Genomic DNA, 16524 nt, shown 5'->3' on the forward strand with positions numbered 1-16524 from the left:
TGACTGGGGACTACTACAGAATTTAAATGTTTAGTCTCAATTTCATAACACTCACCCCTGTTAACTCTACCTGCTAGCAATTAACCTGGCCATGTATTCTCTTGGCCCAACAAGTTCACCGACAGTGTAAATATTAGCAGCAAACACCGCGTGTGAACAGTGACTTGGATTTGGGATAAAAATTACATATGCGTCAATGTTGTAATGTCTGGTTTTAGTCTTTCCCCCTTTTCCATTTTATCTTTGGAATTGTTTTTTCTCAATATGGACATACTACAGGTTACTCCATCGTGTGTGTGTGTGTGTGTGTGTGTGTGTGTGTGTGTGTGTGTGTGTATGTGTGTGTGGTGTTCATTGTCTTTAGAGGCTCACTGCACTTGGAAAAACGTAAGCTTGCTTTGAAATGCTTCTCCTCATTCCTGTAATGTTTTAGGCTAACTTGAATGCGATTGGTCATTGGTCAGGTGAGGTGCCTGCTTGGCCGATGGCAGGGGACTTAGGATAAGGAACGCACTCTTGGCTTGGGACAGACTGGCAGCATTTCCCGTTGGTATGTGCAGGGCTGCCGAGCCAGTTTTAAAAGAGCAGATTTATAAAAAATCCAGCTGTGAGTTTTCATTTTTTTTTCCTCTTAGAGCTGGAAGGCGGGGCCAAAACCAACCTCAAACTAGGCACTCCATTGATCAGGCTAGAGAGATGTGGGCCCGTCTCACAGACAACAGCTAAGCACGGAGGAAATATTAGCTGGCAGAGATAACGAAGAGGAAGCAGTGAGTGGCCGAGGAGCCATCTGTCAGCTTCTGAGCCGCAGTTCTCAAGACAGCAGAAAAGGAAATGAAGAAGAGAGGACTTTTGTTCCAAAGGCACAGCAGCGCAGCCTAAGGACATTTTCCAAAGAAGTAAGTTTGTGCTCCTTAGCAAGAGAGTGCTGGGAAGACAGGTCGCTTCCTATCTGGGTTGCAAGATTTGTTACGGGTGTACGGAGTTGGCTTCTCGGGTAGAACTGACCTGAGGAGAGCGTTCTTTTGACAAGAACTCAAGGCAGCGTCTGTGGTCCCATTATTCATTTTAAAGACATCTGAAGGCTGCAAAACGATCTACTTTATGTTTCAGATCTCAGATTACAGACATAGACTTCTGTCTTTCCTGATTGGGTCCCTCCTTCCCATACCCCCTTTCTTCTTTCCTCCTCTCTTGCCTTTTTCTACCTTTTGGAACTGTGAATAAGATTTTTATCTTTCAAATATAATTTAGTGTGGCAGTGGCTCACTTTTTAGATTCATGGGGCCGACAGAACATACTGTATCGGTCTGCCCGCTGTACGAGTGGATCATTTAAACTTCCGATGGGCCCTTCCGAATCATCCAGTTGACGTGACACTGTTTTTTGAAAGCAGCTGTTTCTGGGTCTTTTTTGCAGAACACAGACTGACTCGTGAAATAATCGTGCTGTATTCATTTTCAGGCAAAGCTAGGCTGTGTGGTTCTGGATGGTTGATGGTTCAAATTCAGTGTCAGATGCCGTGTGTTTTACTAGGCGTGGATTTGTCTAATCTCCAGGGGGAGATTAAAACAGTGGCTTCAATAGCAGATTCTCTGGGCAAAAGCAAAGAAAAGGTGCTGAGGAGGAGTGTCGGAACCATTTTACTGAAGGGAAAACAAAGGCAATCCCTTTTTAACCTACACAGGCAAAAAGGGACTTGAGTGTGAGCTGGCTCTCTAGTGTAAACCAGGAGCGGAGACACGGGCTGTAAACTGGCGGAGGCAGACACCACTCAGGGTTATGGCCCAATATGGACGTCAGAGCTCTTTAGCATGTGTGGGAAAATGGCCAGAGTCCAGCGTCTGGAATCATTTATCTTCCGCCAGCTCCTAGAAGACAACTGTTTTATGCATTGTACAAAAATCCTCACTGACTAATTTCGTTTCTGTGGGGGATGGAGGCGGGAACGGTGCAGTGACGGATGGCGGGGACAGCTATGTGGGAGGGGGCTGTGCTGGCCTCTTTCTGATTCCCGGGTGCCCATTGGGGTCCTGAGCACCTTGAATGAGGTGGTGCCTCTGCTGAAGCCACTTGGTTTCAACAGGACCCTTCCCACACACTTGGTAATGAACGCCACAGTAATGTCTATTCTTGTTGGGGAAACTAGAAACTAAAGGTTTGCTCTCGTTGTATCCTGTAGATTAAAAAAAAAAAATCAAAGGAAGAAAATGTCAGTAGACAGGGCTCCAGGGAAGCCAGACATAAGATGGAGGTTAGAGACGGACGGATGATGTTCATTGGGAAATACTGGAACATTCTGTTGTTGATCTCTATATCTGTATCTGTATGAGGGCACCATTCATGCCAGCCCATGTTTCGTTCTGTTTTAATAATTTTCTAATTCTGTGAAGGTTTCAATGTATATTGATTGATCTATCCCCCACCCAGCTTCCAAAGCCCCTATCCCCCTGCCATCCCACCCAGCTTCATGTCCTCTTTTTTTTTTTTGTTTTGTTTTTATTGTTAATAACCCTATGTCCAGTTAGTGCTGCCCATGTGCACGTGGGTCTGTGAACATCACCGGGGGCAGAGGCAACCCAAGAGGGGCTCTGTCCCCAAGGAGAGCGGCCCTCCCTCCCCCAGTATCCCTCAATGGCCAGCGTTCCTCTGATAGAGAAGGGGTCCTGGGCCCTTTCTGATCCACTTGGTTTCAACAGGCCCCTTCCCACACACTTGGTAATGAACGCCGCATTAATGTCTGTTCTTGTTGGGAAAACTAGAAACTAAAGGTTTGGGTCTCACTATCTTTTGCCTGAGCTAAATTCCCATGGGCATGTCACCTGGAGGAACACATGGCTGATTTTTGTCCCCATGTCAGATTTCATAGGGACATTTAAAATTTGTTATGAAGACCAGTGACATTCAGAAGCGTTGGGTTTTCATCACAATCACTGTGTTGCACAGACGACCGTTAACCCAGTGATAATTGTATTTGATGGCGTGCAAGCAGAGTAAGTGGTTCTAGCCATCCCTCCCCGAGAAGCTTCAGATGTCAGCAGGGTATCCTCGCATACCTCATACTGTTAAATTGCCTTCATTTCCCTAGACTGACCTTCTCATGGTGCTGAAACACGGAATCACTCGAAAATAGAATTCAGTGATCGCATGTGGTATTGCTTTTGTTTATCGCTGGCTGCTCTTGCAGGGAGCCGCCTGGTTTTTTCCCTCTGTGTGGACTTTTCTTTCATTTACTCGTCACACTTTCCAGCACTGTGAAAAACTAGCCATTTCTTCAATTAGCCTTGAAGTTTTAGAAATTGGGTTAATATTGGTGCAACATGTTTTTAAACTTCCTAATATAGAGAAACTAGATAACGGTGCCAATTAAGTTGACTAATGTTCTTTGTCCATTTTACAGACACAAATATATACTTTTTAAAATATAGACATATGTATGTTTATCTTCAGGTAAATGTATGTGTTATCTTGTTTAAATGTTTCAATAAAAGTGGCTGTGTATAAAATACAAAGCGTTGGAGGTAGCGGGCCTTAGTGTGCTCTGTTTGAAAGCATTTTCATTCAACGGACGGCAGCTCACTAGTGCTACAGCAATCAAAAGTCAGGCCTCCCTGTGCCCACTGCCTGCACCGCTTGGATAGATCAGGGATGTCCTTCAGCCAGCATAGTGCACGCAGCAGCCTGAATTCAGGACGCCTGATGGCCCTGTGAAGCACCCACTCAACTGTGTGACCTTAGGCCGTCGCTGGGTCCTATGGCCCGTTGTTCTGCTTCTGTGCTGTGGGAATAAGAATGTCTGCCTTGAAGATCAAATGACAGTATCTGCATGGAAATGTTAAACCTCTTTCTCTCTGGAATATTCCTCCCCCGCCCCTTTGTTTTAATAAATCCTGCCCATTGCTCAAAGGCTTCTCTTCACCATCCAGTCTCCTCAGAGGTATCGTTCTTTCAGTGCTCCAGATTCCCCTCCCAGAACAAGCGGCTTTCTCCTTCATGTCCTCCCATCCAGCATCTGGCCCCATTGCAGACCTCCATGCCCTTCATGTTCCAGTTCCGGGTTCCGAAAAGCATGTTAGGTTTTAGAGGGTTCTATTTCATTTTACTTTTATGTGTACTTGTGCGAGTTTATGCGTGCCACATGCATGCAGGAACCTGTGGAGTCCAGAAGAGGGCATCGTATTCCCCTGGAACTGGAGTTAGAAACAGCTGTGAGCTACCGTGTGGGTGCTGGGACCCGAACCCAGGTCCTCTGGAAGAGCAGCCAGTGCCCATAACTGCTGAGCAGTCTCTCCAGCCCCTTCCCTTCTGTGATATAAAAAAAAATCAATTTCTACACTTCCTTCTTCTGCACTTTGATTTTTGCTTCACGCTTGTATTTAAGTTGGTGGTTTTGTGTTAGTTTGTCGTAAGAACTAGGGCCTAGTTCCAGTGTTTCTCCATTGTCGTGCTTTTTTCTGTGTGCGTTCTCTCTGACCTTCCTGCTTCACTGATTCTTTGCCCCATTACACACTCCACCTCCTTTACCTTTTTAGTCATTAATACCCTTAGATTTAAAGGTCCCTTTAATTTTATTTTGAGAGTTTCATACATGCATACCATATTTACATCGTCTTCTCCTCTCCTTCTTCAAATCCTCCCATATCTTCCTCACTCCCTCACAAATTCATGACCTGTTCTTCTTTAAGTATTGTTACAGATGCACACATATGTAAGTGTACACACACACACACACACACACACGTACATGTAAATACAGCCAGATTCCGTTTGGTGTTACTCATATTTGTATTTGTTTAAGGCTGATGATTTGGGATGAAATGACCTATCAGGCGGTTCGTACCTGTAGAAGACTGATTCTCCTCTCTCAGGATCCATTCATTGTCTGTAGCTCTTCATGCAGAGGTCGGGCCTTGTGGGATCCCCCATCCATGTTGGGATGTCGGCTGGTGTTGTCACCATTCAGATCTTGCTTAGATGACTCCATTTCGTGGGTACAGTCTCACAGCAGACTTCCTGGTCCTCTGGAAGGCTCCTACAATCTTTCTGCGTACTCTTCTGGACTGTCCTCTGAGCCTTTAGGTGTAGGGGTTGTGTTGTAGATGTATCCACCGTGGCTGGCCACCCCACGGTCATTTCTTCTTTGCATGTCTCACCAGTTGTGAATTTCTGTAATGGTTTCCATCTGCTGCCAAAAGAAGCTTCTCTGATGAGGGTTGGAAGCTCCACTTACTGTGAATGTAAGGAGAAGTGTTTAGAAGACAGTTCGAGATTGTTCCCATTAGGCAATAGTGGTGTTTCCACCTTCCGGGCAACCGACCGTAGAGAACCAGTCCTCAAGTTCCAGAGCTGCTTTAAATATCAGTACTCTTGGAAACCTTCTTCCAACACAATTCCTTCACAGGATTACAGCCTTCTTCATTCATGACGCCTTAGTATGCATTGGAATCAAGTCATTATCTTGCTCTTTCTTTCTTAATGCATCATCCATTACTTGGAATTCTTTATTGGTAAATCATCTGTTACTTGGTTATCTGGCACGCACTGGAGTTTCTCCTAACTACAGTGTTAATGATCAAGTTATGTTTGTTGGATAAATAAAGAGAAAGTGTCCCCTACCAGTTTTGTGTGTGTGTGTGTGTGTGTGTGTGTGTGTGTGTGTGGTATTTTGCCATTGCAAATACCACAATCCAGGTAACCATGTGTCTGGAACTATTTGACCGTTATAATACCATATAGGCCTTTAAGACTGGAAACCTGATATTCTAACAGAAAGATTTCAAAGCAGTCACTACTAGATAAAATGTTAACCTACTGATCCTACCTCAGTCCTACTAATCACACTTAGATTTTATTTTCATTTTATACTAATTTATGTATGTGCACCCTTGTGCACATATATACCCGTATGCCACATGAGTGCAGTGTCTGTGGAAGCCGGAAGAGAGTGTAGGATCCTCCGGAGCAGGGCTTACAGGTGTGAGGCTGGGGGAGGGTACTGGGAAATGAACTCTGGCCCTCTACAGTTGTAGTACAGGCCTTAACCACTGAGCCATCTCTCCAGCCAAGAGATGGAAAGTCTAACTGCTTCAAGGTCTCTCTCAAATGAGGTTAAAACAGGAAAACTTGAATGTACTTGCTAAATGACAAGGAAGAAACTATGTAAATTATGGAGGCTTTCTATAATCTCACACTTAATCTTTTCTTTTTTTAACACAGAATAGCCAGCAGAGGTAAATCCATTTTACCATAATGCGTCTGCATGTTGGATCAGGGTGAATCACAGAGGAACTGGAAATAACCTCCCACCAAATCAGGCCTGTGCAGTTGGTCAACACTGAGCATACATACTACCTATCATCTTGCCTTGTGCTTAGCAAGTGGGGGTCTGCTGTTAGTTCTCGGGTGATACTTAGAATGCACCCCACTCTTCATACTGCACCCCCACACCCCACATTCTCAGCCATGACACCAGACCGAAGAACTGACAGCTGGCAGAGCTTTTCCTCATTGTACATATCTCTAGCCCCAAAGGTTCTGAAAATTATGGGCCATCTTTAATGATGTATCTAGATGCTTCTGATTAGATACATGTTCTGTGCATTGCAGAGCAAATGATGTAATTCCTCTGTTTTCTGTTTAAGTCATGAGAGAATACCCACTTAACAAATGAATATAAACATGGTAATAAATACAGAAACAAATTCCCAATGGACTTGAGGTAGGCAAACATGCTGTGCCAACAGTTGGGGGTTGTCGGGAGCGGGGCACATTGAGTCCCAAGAGAGCAACCCTATTGAAAACGGGAAATCTTTTTCACGAAGGAACCCCGTTTGTCCTCAGTAAGGCATCAGAAGTCTGCAGAGACACCTTCATGCCATCATGTTCCAGCATCATGTGCATGACATCTAGACGTCCTTCCAGGGCCTTCACACACACGTGACAGGCAGCGCAGGGCAGAGGCTGGCCACTGAGCTGAGCTGGAGCTGAGCCAAGCCAGTTTGGGGAACTAGAAGCCAGCTGCAGGCCGAGGGACTCAGAATCCCTGAACCGAGGAAGCCTTCGGGATGCTAAGCAGTAAGTTGCTACAGCCGGAGCAGGAAAGGGGTGCAGGCTGGGGGTGTGCAGTTGTCTCCTCAGGACACCTGTTCACCTCGCACCAACAGCAAAGGGCAAGAAGCCCCACCAGAACTTCTTCCTTGAGATCTCTAGAACACGAAGTCCCTGATGGCCTCCGCAAACCCAGTGCCGTAAGGCTTCTTGGGGCTAATGACTATATCTCCACCAGAAAACAATGGCTTAGGGAAATCTCTTGCGAACCATTGTTCTTCGGCACATGCTTATTATCCTGCATCCTAGACTGTCTGCACTGTCTGGCGCTGGGCCCAGCTGTGACTGCACCGGTACAGGATACACCTAGAGAACCCCAGCAAGCCGATGAAAGGCAGTTTCTTAAATTAACCATAAATGACTCCACGGAAGAGCCCTGTGCTCTTTCTAGAGGCTCCCTGGCTGGTGTTCTTTGGGCTTTGCAAGTACTTGAATATAACCACAAAGAGTTAAGCAGCAGTACAATAATCAGAGCTCAGTTTAAATGAAAACAGTTGATTTGTTTGTTTGTTTGTTTATTTATTTATTTATTTATTTTAGCTGATGATGAGACCTCACAGTAGATGACCCTTCTGTGGAAAGGGAAACATCCTATAGCATCCATCCCCATCCCGGGGTCAGAGAGGGTCATGACTCAGGAAAGAGTGACTTCTGTTCAACTCCAAGGCTGGAGGCAATGCACATATTCACATCTGATTTTAAGAAGTGAAAAGGTCGATGTATGGTGTGTCTCTTGGCCAAGAAGTGTGAATCCATTTTAATACAGGGAAAAGGAGAGTATAGATGCTACCAAACAAAAGACTTTAAAATGTTTGATGTATTAAAAAATAAATGAGGGAGTGGGATGGGGCTAGTGTAGTGGTTCTCAACCTTCCTAATGCTGCAACCCTTTAATACAGTTCCTCATGTTGTGGTGACCCCAACCATGAAATTATTTCATTGCCACTTCTCAGCTGTAATTTTGCTACTGTTAAAAATCATAATGTAAATGTCTGATACGCAGGATTCCTGATATGCAACCCCTGTGAAAGGGCCATTCATTTCCCCCCCCCAAGGGGTCATGACCCACAGGTTGAGAACATCTGAGCTACTGAGATGGCCCAGCAGTTACAAGCACTGGCTATTCTTCCAGAGGACCACAGTTCAGTTCCCACCTGTGGCTCACTACCACCTGTAACTCCAGTTCCAGGGGAATCTGACGCTTTCTTCTGGCCTCCTTGGGTAGTGCACATAGGTGAAGGCAAAACATATACATAAGATAAAAATAAATAATTCTTTAGAGAAATAAATGGGTGGCCCCTAGCATGCTACTAGAAATATCACTGCATGAGAAGTGGGACTTGAAGGGGAGACAGACTCAATTATTGTAAGTTCTGGCATTATTTTACAAATTATGTGTAGAATACTATGAATAGGCCCATTGCAATCTGTCCACCCATGCAACAACTATTAATATATGTGTCAAGGCCAGTTGTAAGCTATTGTAACACAAGAAACAATTCGACTAGTCAAATGAAGTTCCCTTGCCTCACGGAGCTCATGGGCCGGTGGGGAAAACAGCATCAAAACTGAGCAGAGAATGTTGATTTTGGCGCTGCGATGTGCGACTCGATGGGCAGTGTATTTTGACTCAAGGGTAGCTTTTTTTTTTATCCACTCAACAAGCACACACTGTATGTGGCATCACTGAGTGAGTGCTGCACTAACTGAGACATCCTGCACTCACTGATGGGAGGGGAGAGGATATTTGCAGACGTGTAAAGGTGTGTAAAGGTGTGCAAAGGTGTGAAGATTGCTCCTTAGATCAGAGAGAATGAGGGAGCACAGAGAAGAATGAGGGAGCATACGTACTTAACTCTGGTAGCAGGCTCACTTCGGGCAAGCTTTGTTGGGCTGACTGTCAAGAGGGCCAGTCTTGGGCGTTTTGTTGTTCGTTTCTACAAGCCTTCCTCAACTGAGCGAACTCAGTTGGTTAGAAGCAAATAGCCATATTCTTCTATGACAGGTGATACCTAAACCTGTCTGTAATACTGAGCTGTGAGGGTACCTCGTACGGGGTGTGCATGCTGTGAATAGGCTCCGGGGTACTAAAGATACTAACCTCTCAGCACTAGGCGGGTTCAGCAGGAGTCGGGTAACCAACATCTTCATCTGATGACCTCTCAGTACAAATACAAAGTGCATCACATTGCGTAAAGTGTTGGAAACATGCCGCGGGAGATGAGCTCATGATATGTGTGCCTGTATCCACATGGTTCTTAGCACAGGGGACCTCACTACAATAAGTATGCAGTAGTTTCCCTTATCCCACATCTTGTTACCGATCGCTAGTCATAGTCACAAATTATCCAATGGGAAATTCTGGAAATGACAGTTCATAAGTTCTAAGTTGGTTGCCAACCAAAGGAGTGTAATGGAACCTCACACTGCCATGTGCCATCTGTGTGCCCCGTTCCATGGCTCACCCCACTGTCCGTGGTATCCACATGGTGTTTGCTCCCCACCTCCTAACAGTCACCTCAGTTATTGCAGCAGCCCTCACGGTATCCCAGAGCTTTCTATAAGCATCCGTCAAGAGCCTTCGGATGTGGCCGATGGTGACAGCTTGAGGACTTCTCCCCCCTCCTGTCAGCGACAAAATCTGAAACATTTCCAACATCCTCGTCTTTGCACATTAGTATACGTTCATGTTCACTGTCACTAATAGCTCAAGACACAGAGGCCAGAGTATATAAAACCGCACTTCACGTTGTCTTCCCAAACTCTTTGAAATGAGCTCAACCCGACTTTTGCCTCATCCAGATCCCTTCTCATTATTCTTCCCTTGGAGAGGTGACTGTTAACCGGCTTTACCTCATCCTGGTTGGCTACTCATTCCTGATCATTAGCATTCTTTCCTTCAAAACAACTCTGCAAGAATCTTAAGTCAATTATCGATTTTTCCGGGGTTTTGCTTAGTGAAGAGCGTGTAGTGTTGCCCATGACGCTCTCCACTGGGTCCATGTAGGTTTTCCTATGGTATGATGAGTGGCAGTGTTGAAAACAAAGATACAGGGTAGACCGCTGTTCCACACAGCAGCCCTCCACCCCATGCCGTTCCCACTTGCCTTCAGAAACCACCAACAGGGTTTAGCATAGCATCCCCATATTAAATTCTGCCAAAATAATTCAGTTTTGCAAAAAAAAAAATGTTTAAATAAAATGTACAAAATGTAAGTACAAGCATGTCCAGTGCATTCCTCTGCACCCTGATTTGTAGACCTTTGTGTCCCAGTCTGTATCTGTATTATGTGCTTCTTAATAACAGTAGATACGCCAGGTGCTTCTCATCTGCCAACCATAGTCTACTTCACCCACAGCGTTCTCATGGCCACATTTCACAAATGAGAAACTGAGGCTATGTGAGCCTTACTAATCTGGCAGCGCTTGTGAAAAACTGATAGTTGACACAGATCTTTGTAACCTTGCCTATCTCGGCTCCCCTCCTCGATAGTCTCTACCCCCGTGACTGAAGAGCTATGCTCTAGGGCTGAGGAGAGGCTCAGTCCATGCAGTACCTGCCACCCAAGTGTGAGGACCTGAGTGTGAATCCCCAGGACCCGTGTGAAAGCTGGACATGGCCACGTGTGTCTGTCATCCTGGTGCTCCTGCGGTGACATAGGAGGTGGGAACAGGAGAGTTCCCAGAAGCTCACGGGCCAGCTGGCCTGTGGAGAACAAGAGGCCCTGCCTCTCAGACAAGGTGGCCAGCAAGGATCAACACCTGAGATGGTCCTCTGACCTCCACATGCACACACACACACACACACACACGCACACGCACACGCACACGCACACGCACACACACAGACACACACACACACGGCACTCATACACTTACACACACACACATACACTTACACACACACACACACACACAGACACACACACACACGGCACTCATACACTTACACACACACACATACACTTACACACACACACACACACACAGACACACACACACACGGCACTCATACACTTACACACACACACACACACACACACACACACACCCTGTGCCCTGAGAGGCGATGACTTCTGAGCCCTCCAACACTGTTGTGAACCTTCTGTGGGTGCTGATGGCTGGCAGCTGAGACAGCTGGTTTGTGTCCCTGACACAAAGCTGGTTGCCATGGCATCCTTCCCATAGGAAAATATTGGTCAGCTCCAGGTGGCTGGAACACCAGGCAGGCTCACTAAGAATCAGATGAACACAAGCAGTGATTTAGAGAGAGAAAAACCACGTTAAGAAACTGAGAAAGAAGGCCAGAGAGGTTCATATCGTGTGTGGGAGTGGGGAGGCCGCCGGACTTTTTGGTTTGTTTGGTTTGGTTTTGTTTTTTAGCTGTTGTTTGGGGCAGAGGGTGTTGCTTTGTTTCAGTAATGCTGGGAATTGAACACAGCACCTCATGCTTGCTAGGCAGGAGCTCGACCACTGGGCTGCATCCTTAGCCCTCACTAGTGTTTCCACTGCCATGGGATTGCAAAAGCTGAGTTGCAGAGGGCTGGGTAAGTCTGAAGGTGAACGAAAGGGCTGATAAAAATGGCATTCTTTCCTTCGAAGGGGAAATGTACGTTGCGTTAGAATAGGGGAAAATGTTGACCCTTGATGGCATACCCAAAGTGGCAGCAGAATTAAACACTTTAATTCTGAAGTCATTGATTTGAGTCATCTCCTTAGTCCAAATGTATTCTCATTGAGGATGATTACATCCAGATAACGCTCGCTTCCAGTAAGACGGGAAGAACAAAGGAAAATAAATAGAAGAGTTTCCTCCAATCTCATAAAAGTTCTGACAGAAGTAGAAAAAAAAAAGCATGGGAAAATATGAGGGCTTTTTGTTTTGTTTAAGTTCTTCCTTGAAGTCCCTGTGAGATTGCAGCTCATATGAAGCATGGGTATGTGCATGTGTTTATACAAGGGAGGGGTGTCCCCACAGAGAAATGCCAATCAGAGCTCCTGAAAGCCTGGTCATTTTTCAGAATGACTAATAGCATATATAATCTCCTTTCTAAAAAGAGGTTTATCATTCATTTTTTAAGTTGAAAAAAAAAATTTTTCACTTTCTCCAAAGTGAGAAGCACATCTGGGGGCCTGAGAAGCAGGTGTCTTTTCCTTTTAATTCTTCACTGTTTTGAGTTTCCCCGATATTTCCCCTGATGGTAACAGAGCGCCAGAGCATTGCAGAGTTTGCTGCTAACAAACGTGGCTGTTTAACAGCTAGTCCCTACGAAAGCAAACTTTTCACTTCATGCTAAATATCCTAAAATATGATGTCTAAACACAGATCTACTTTCAAACTCAAATGCCAATTAACCTAGTGTAGGCAGGTCTACATTTACAAAGAACACGATAAGAGACTTTGTAAAACTCAGAATATTTATTGAAAGTCAAAGCTACACATAGGGAATAGCGATGGCTCAGCGGTTAGAGCACTGTCTGCTCCTGCAGAGGACCCGGGGTCAGTTCCCAGCACCCACAAGGCAGCTCACAACTGTCCACAGCTCCAGTCCAGGGGATCCAATGCCTTCATATGTCCCCCTCAGACACTGCATGATGCGGTGCACATATTACATGGAGGCAAAACACCTACACATGAAATACATGAATAAACCTAAAAAATGAGCATAAAAAAGATTCACTTTAATCAAGTGAATTTAAAAGCAGAATATTTTCAAAATAAAATATTAGCCATTTCTCCATATTTAAATTCAGGTTTGTTTACAAAATTGCTCTAAGTACTTAAGTAAATATCTTGTTTTTAAAAGGGAAATGTCAGTGGTCCAGAAATCATAAATAAAGATGTGTTTATTAGACATGGGCTGTGTCCAGTGCTCCATTGCTGTGGCTTTTCTGCTGTGTGAAGGCCACTGGTTGTTAAATCCACACTCATTCCTACTCAGCAAGAACTATTTCTTTCTCTTTCCATGGGTACGTGAAAATCAGTCTCTGGGATCACTCTGAACTAGTAACCAATAGAAAAACAACACAGAATGTTCGGCTTTAAAAGAACATTTTTGCTTAAGCTACCAAGAGGGAGAAATGCATAATCCGATTACATTCTGTTATCAGTACCATTTGAAGTCCTGACTGCCTTGATAATCACCATGGAGCCATGCAGGACTAGCTGGCAGATAACAAAGCTTAATTAATAGTGTAGGTGACTGGATTGACCTCCTGTCGTTTTTACTGGTTCATGTACTTTCCCTTCCCTGTCCCCCAGTCACAAGAGTTCTGTTTTGGCCTCTTGCTGAAAATACTGTGTACCAGCCAACAGCTACAAGAGGCTGTGGGAGAGGGAAGACTTGGGGGCTCAGGATGATTTGGGTTTGAATCCCGAGACCATTGTTGGTTGTGCCCACGCTTCCCTGCGCCTCTGAGTCTTCAATCGCTCACCTCTGAAGCGGTGTTGGCTAAGTTAACCTCAGGGTGTCGTCAGGGCAAGGAGCTTTAGCTGAGTGGCCAGTCCCACACTCCAGTTGATGGTTTTCAAATGTTCCCTGCCCTCACCTCCAGAAGAACTCTTCAGGATTTCACTCCAACAGGAAGCCCAGTGCTCTCCTGCATAACCTTCTGGAGAGCTACCAAGACCTTTGGAAAGTGTTGCTTAGTGATTCCACTTTTCCTCCTCATTTTTGTCAATAGCAAGTTCTATTTTCAGCAGAATTTGATAAGCCCATCTTTATAGGTGGCATCTCTCCACTCCATACACATACACACAGAGAGAAATTATATCAACAACTTTGGGTGTGTTTTTAATCTATTTATAGTCTAGTGTCTTCAGAAGAATTTGGAAGAGTTCACAGTTATAGGCAAAGGCTGGAAACAGAAATGCTTGTCTCAAGTGTCAACATCCCTAATGCAAGACCTGGGTCACCTCATTTAACCTCCCTGGGCCTCTGCCTCTTCCTCCTCATGGCGGGGATGGTGAAATGAGCCATTCTGCATAAAGCATCAGGCACCATGCCTCACCTGTTGCATCAACAGTAGCCATGCAGATTTTCTTTAGTGGAATATTTGAACAGTATATAGCAAGAAAGTTTTGTTTTAATAAAAATAGCGCTTTTATAAACCTTTGTATGTGAGCTTTATAAACCTTTCTCATATGATTTATGCTAAAGAGAACATTCCAGAATAAGCCTTTGGGGAAAAATTAAAGAATATGGAACACTGTGTTACCAAGATATATCTTTAGCTCCCAAATAGCTTATTCCCTGTTTAGTAAACACTACAATTATAACGAGTGTTTATCTCCAGTCAAACCACAAAATACCTAAAGCCTTTGCATGCTGTAGAACTTTTTTCCTTTTCAGTGACAATGTTGGGTGGGCTGCTGCCACGTTTACCCATGTGCTGTGTGCCTCACACTGGTCAAGTGCTGTGGGCACTGCCAATAAACAGACACTGTGTCTCCTGGCTGCCCGTGAGTCCACTCCAGGGAAAGCCAGCCACAGCCGCACGCACCAGGCCAGACTGCACAGCTGCTCTGTAGGCTGGTGCAGTCGGAGGCCATGTGCTTACCCAGACATGCTGTCTTAGATCTGCCTTAGAGTAACAGAATGACTTAGCAGTATGGCTTTGCTCAGGCTCCGCGTTTGGCAACCCGCCTTCACGCTCACTTTTATTAGAGTTGGATCACAAAACGGGAGAGATTAGAGATGTTACATTTGATCCCCAAATTGAGAGCGAATGCACTGGGACTGGTGTGAGGGGCCAGGAGGCAGCAGCTGAGCCTGTGGCTTTGTGGAGAGGCGTAAGGCTGCCCTGTCAGAGACCACACTGTGAAGTCATTGTCAACCCCGGGGGATCAAGGCTCGTCAACAAACGTTTCCAAGCAATGCAAGAGTCAGATAAACCTCAGCATTGCATGATATTCCCTGACATTCGCAGGGCTTTTCTCGATAGAGTTAGCGTGCGTGTAACCATTGTCTGCCCTCAGACGGCCAGGACCAAAGTCCAGGCTCATGTTCTCTGGAGTCCTGTGCCGCCGTCCCGGTGGCGTGGGCTTCTCTGTGTCAGCATCGTGTTTCATCGTGCAAATCACAAGAGAGTCTCAGTGCATCTGAAAGACTGCCAAAGAGGCTTCCTCTTCCCGGGGAGAAGGTTCAAGGTTGGGAAGGGTCAAGTTTTGCCGCCAGAGTCACCCAGCTAGCAAGCCACTCTGCAGGGTGGCTTCATTATGCCTCTCTCAAGCCACCTGTGAGAGAGTAACCTGCCCTAGAAAAGCCCTGCACTCTGCAAGCTCTTTCTTCCCCTTCATCTTCTGACCTTATCACAACAACAACAGCCCTGAAAGCTTGATAAATGTCTTGGTAACAAGAGATAGATTAGGACCAATGAAAGCATCTTTAAAAAGTACATTTAAATCATTTTAGAATCAGTTTGCTTATGGTCTAGCAACCTTTGGCGGCCGAATCATCAGAACTTTCTCAAGAAAAGTACACTGAGAAAGATGGATATAATTTTTGGTTCAATTTCACTTTAGGAGCTGTTTATGGTATAACTTATCAAATATAATTATACCTTGTAAATTGTTTACCGAATTCCAAAGCCTTTTTTTTTTAATTGAAATTTGAGTAGCACAATGAATTGGGATGGACCTGAGGGGTTTGCTTTTGTTTTTTTCTTTTATCAAATACTTGTTTTTTCATGGTTGTGTCATTTCTAGTGAGCACATGGAGACTAGGTATACTGTCCCAGTCCTGAGTCCATTGGTCCATCACAGGGGCAGCGCCAAAAGCTGCATACTTAAAAACATTTGGGGTGCTGCCATCACCCTGGCTTCAGTAACTCTTTACAATACATTGTATGCAAACCACATTCAGGTTATAAAAATCATCATCATCATCATCATCATCATCATCCCAAGCCGGTGCTTACCACCCAGGATGGAACTTTAGCCACATAGGAATTCCTTCACTCTCCCCCGTCACAGTGTTCCTTACACAATGGGAAGATTGTTTTGTCCCAAGGAACACTGGGAAGCCAAATTCTAAAATAACAAAAACTCTAAGGTCAGATGGCAAGCTGTCTTTTTTTTTTTTTTTCTTTTTTTTTTTTTCTTTTTTGCAACAGCATTTAAAGAGTTAGAGTGGGTCAAAGCTGAAAGCTGCCAGGTGTCATATTTCATCCAGGCACACCTACTCATCACTTGCCAAAACCCAAGGCACTGAGCATGGGTCGAACAAGGGGGAGCTGAGCAGAACCTTGAATCCCGGAAGATCAGCTTGAGAAAGACATCACAGTTTCTGACATAAGAAACCTACACTAAGCATATGATTATTTTTTTTATTTCTTTTTCATTTACTTATATTTTGCTCTGAGAAATAGCTAGAATAAGCATTTGTTTGTTTGTTTGTTTGTTTGTTTGTTTGTTTG

At 44.9% G+C, this 16524-nt stretch overlaps 1 protein-coding gene across 6 annotated transcripts in view; it reads left to right on the forward strand.

The window, feature by feature from the left end:
* Nucleotides 1–16524, forward strand: part of Stard13 (StAR related lipid transfer domain containing 13) — a 214641-nt gene that overhangs the window by 110675 nt on the left and 87442 nt on the right. The window contains exon 1 of one of the 6 annotated variants that reach the window (XM_076560095.1): nt 361–899. The exons of 4 other annotated variants lie outside the window; for them this stretch is intronic. The gene's annotated coding sequence lies outside the window, so the exon portion shown is untranslated. Of the gene's footprint in view, nt 1–360; nt 900–16524 lie in introns of those variants that run through there. One more of the 6 variants, XM_076560097.1, reaches the window with a different exon arrangement.

Source organism: Peromyscus maniculatus, chromosome 23 (assembly GCF_049852395.1).
Source record: "Peromyscus maniculatus bairdii isolate BWxNUB_F1_BW_parent chromosome 23, HU_Pman_BW_mat_3.1, whole genome shotgun sequence".
In the NCBI taxonomy this organism is placed as follows: domain Eukaryota; kingdom Metazoa; phylum Chordata; class Mammalia; order Rodentia; family Cricetidae; genus Peromyscus; species Peromyscus maniculatus.